This window comes from Petaurus breviceps, unplaced genomic scaffold (genome assembly GCF_028583685.1).
Source record: "Petaurus breviceps papuanus isolate PSGF00001 unplaced genomic scaffold, PetGlider_PUasm1.0 154, whole genome shotgun sequence".
NCBI lineage: Eukaryota > Metazoa > Chordata > Mammalia > Diprotodontia > Petauridae > Petaurus > Petaurus breviceps.
In genome coordinates this window covers 595,336-599,589 of record NW_027185715.1, presented here as the reverse complement: position 1 = coordinate 599,589, position 4,254 = coordinate 595,336, and positions in this window count along the sequence as shown.

Here is a 4,254-nt window from a genome sequence, read left to right as displayed (position 1 = left end):
TTCTTCTGCCATAACAATTTGATAGTACCCACACTACAAATCCAACATTGAAAACCACTGGATGACTGATGGATGTTAAGGACAATTTGAATTCTTCTGGCCCACTTTTGTTCTCGTGTTAAAAATCCAATTGCCTACACACTTTCATATCTTTACATCAATCTTGCATGTCATATAGGTGATTGACAAGGACAGCTGGCCTCTGGGATGATGTCATTGACCAGCAGTTCTTATAGATGACTTCTGAACTTTTCCATCACAAATAAAATAATTTTTCTGACCTTTTTTGGAATGATTAGTAAGGTAAATGCTGTGCATTGTTCCTTAGGCACACTCCCTATCCCACTCATACAATGAGAATTCCTCATCCTTCTCCTGAGCTTTGGTCTCAACCAACCCTTTCACCCTTCTAGTACTCAAGAGTTACCAAAATTAAACTTTTCAGCATCTCCTTCTGAGTTTGAATACCCACAATGTTCACTGTCACCAAAGTCCTCCCATAGTCCATATCCTCCTGCAGACTTCTGCCCATGTTGCTTGAAGGGTCAAAGGATGCAGAATGCCAGTATTTGCTACTGTGTTTCCCCGATAATAAGACACTGTCTTATTAAATTTTTTTTGGACAGAAAAACACCAGAGGGCTTATTTTCAGGGGAGGGCTTATTTTAATGAACATTGACAGCAATTTTAATAAACAGGTAAATGTGAACAAAAAAATGTACCTTTATTCAATAAACAAATCACTGGGGAAGAACAAGATGACGCGCTCACTGCTGCAGCTCTGATTGGATGCAGCTCTGAGCACAGCTTGCGTTTCCTGGAGGGGGGGGGGAGGTGCCTACAGAGGGTACCGTAATGTAGCGTGTAGCGCAGGGGATCACCTTCACTACAGTAGCAATCTCAATAGGGCTTATTTTCGGGATAGGTCTTATTATCAGGGAAACACGGTAGTTCTAGGCTAGATTTGGTTTCAGTCAGTGAAGACATTCCAAGAATAGTTGGTGAATCTTGACAAACTAGAGCCATGATGAAATCAACAACTTCCTTAGGAAACTTCAAGCTTATCCCTTTAATTTATCCCATTTTAGATAGTCTTTGTCACTCAGTCCACCAAGCCCTAACCTTCTCATAAGCTGTAAAGGCACTTTCTTTAAATGTCTCTCATAGATTGATTGGAATCAATCAAGGCTACTTTTCTTTTTTTTTTAAATGCTTATTAACTTCTGATTTACATCGTTCGTTTCCGCCAGATTTTGAGTTACAAATTTTCTCCCCGTTTTTCCCCCACCCATCCCCCCAAAACAGCAGTCCCACAGGATATCTCCACCTCTGATCTGCTCTCTCCCATATTTTCTCCCATACCCATTTCAACTTTTCCAGTAGGGCATGGTGGATCTCTATATTTCCCAATTACATGTAAAACAATATTGATAATATTATATATATATATTTAAACATTTGATTTTAAAACTTTGAATTCCAGATTCATTCCCTTCCTCCCTTATCACCCACCCTTACTGGGAAGATAAGCAGTTCAGTATAGGTTGTACATGTGTGGCTAATGCAAAACAATAACATAGCAGATATATTGTAAAAGACTGACTATATTTTCCTCCCTCCTATCCCACATCCCACTTGTTCTATTCTCTACTTTGATCCTGTCCCTTTTCAAAAGTGGGTGCTTCCAACTTCCCTCCCCCCCAGCCTGCCCTCCCTTCCATCATCCCCCCTTACATCCTCTCCCCCCCCTATTCTCCTGGAGGGTGAGATCCCCTATTTAGTGTGTATTTCCCTCCCTCCTCAAGCCAGATTCAATAGGAATAAGGTTGACCCATTCTCTTTTGCCTTCCTATTCTTCCCCTCCATTGTAACCATTTTCCCTTGCCTCTTCTGTATGAGATAGTTGCCCCACTGTGTCTCTCCCTATCTCCTCTCATTATATCCCTCTCACCTCTTAATTTCACCTTTTAAGTATCATCCCTTCTTGTTAAATTGGTCCCGTGCCCTCTATCTATGTATACCTGTAAACATATATACACACATTCACATATGTATTCATATGCCTGCATACCCTCATATAAAGACATATATATATATATATATAATATATATTTCTAATCCCTTCAACTACTGAGAAAAGTTTCATAAGTTACAATTATTGTTTTTCCATGTAGGAATGTTAATAGTTCAACTTTGGCCAAGTGGCTCAGCAAGCAAGAGCACCGGCCTCAGTGCCGGGACGACCCGGATCAAATCCGGGCCCAGACACCCAGCACCACACCCAGAAACAACAACTGGTTGTGCAACCCCGAGCAAGCCACTCAACCCAAATTGCTTAAAAAAAAATAGTTCAACTTTGATAAGTTCCTTATGATTTCTTTTCCCTGTTTACCTTCTCATGCTTCTCTTGCTTCTTGTATCTGAATGTCAAATTTTCTATTCAGCTCTGGTTTTTTCAGCAAGAATGCTTGAAAGTCCTGTATTCCACTGAATGACCATATTTTCCCCTGAAACAGGATACTCAGTTTTGCTGGGTAGGTGACTCTTGGTTTTAATCCCAGCTCCCTTGACCTCTGGAATATCACATTCCAGGCCCTTCGATCCCTCAGTGTAGAAGCTGCCAGATCCTGGGTTATCCTGATTGTGTTTCCACAATATTCAAATTGTTTCTTCCTGGCTGCTTGTAATATTCTCTCCTTAATCTGGGAATTCTGGAACCTGGCTATAATATTCCTAGGAGTTTTCTTTTTGGGATCTTTTTCAGGAGGTGATCGGTGGATTCTTTCAACCTCTATTTTGCCCTCTCGTTCTAAAACATCAGGGCAGTTTTCTTTGAGAACTTCCTGGAGGATGCTTTCCAGGCTCTTACTTTGGTCATGGCTCTCAGGCAGTCCAATAATTTTTAAATTATCTCTCCTGGATCTATTTTCCAGGTCAGTGGTTTTTCCCATGAGATATTTCACATTGCCTTCTATTCTTTCATTTGTTTGGATCTGTTTAACAGCATCTTGATTTCTCATAAAGTCATTAGCTTCCATTTGCTCCCATCTAATTCTGAAGCAATGATTCTCCTCAGTGAGCTTTTGAGATTCTTTTTCCATCTGGCAAATTCGACTTTTTAAGGCATTCTTTTCCTCATTGCTTTTCTGAGCCTCCTTTGCAATTTGAGTCAGTCTGTTTTTTAAGGTATTATTTTCTTCAGTCAGGCTGTTGACTCTCATTTCATAATTTTCTTGCATTGTTCTCATTTCTCTTCCCAATTTTTCCTCCACTTCTCTTATCTGCTTCTTAAGGTCGTCTATGGCCTGTAACCAGCTTGTATTTTCCTTTGAAGCTTTTGGTGCAGGAGTTCTGACTTCACTGATTTACTCCTGTTCCATGCCTTGCTCCTTCTTATCCCCAAAATAGGAGTGTAATGTTGGAGTCTTCTGTCTGCTTTGTTTCCTTTGCCTGCTCATTTTGCCACTCAATGATTTGACTTTTGGGCTTTTTGCCACAGTAGGACTCTGCCACCAGACAGGGGAGTTTTCGTCCCAAACACTGGGGTTTTCTCAGCTGCCGGAGGTATTAGATGGGTGCCCTCTCTGAGGTCTCCACACACTCTGGCAAGCTGGACACACACCCCAGGACCTCCACCCTAGACTGCAATCCAGATCCAAGCAGGTTAAAGCAAGAGCGATGACCCCTCAGACTGGTGCTTGGTCCCCCTACACTCTGCAGGCCAGGAGCTGAAGCTGCCATGTGGCGCTGGCAGGCTGTGCCGGTGTCTCAGCGGTTTCTCGCCCCGGGGGTAAAAGCCACGCACTCCCACTTACTGGGTCCCAAAGTCCAGAATGCACTGGCCTCTCACCTTGTCCTTCGCATCTATGTGTTGATAAATCTGGAAATGGCCACAGCTGCTGCTGATCTGGAGTCCCTCTGGCTGGCGGCTGGTCAGGCCCGCCCTGGGGCTAAAGCCTCGGCGTGGGGCGGGGCTCGGCTCCCAGAGCGCTGCGCTGGCTGATTCCTGCCGGCCTCCAGGGCTGTTCTCAGCGGGAGGTTAGCTTCTCTGTGTCATTTTGTGGGTTCTGCAGCTCCAAAGTTTGTTTAGAGTCCCCTTTTTACATGGATTGGGGAGGGTGGAAGCCGGAGCTGCGGGAGGGTCATGCTTCTACTCCGCCATCTTGGCTCCGCCCCCAAGGCTACTTTTCTAACTTAGATTCTATTTTTTTTTTTTTTTGCTTTTTGGAGGGCAATTGGGGTTAAGTGACTTGC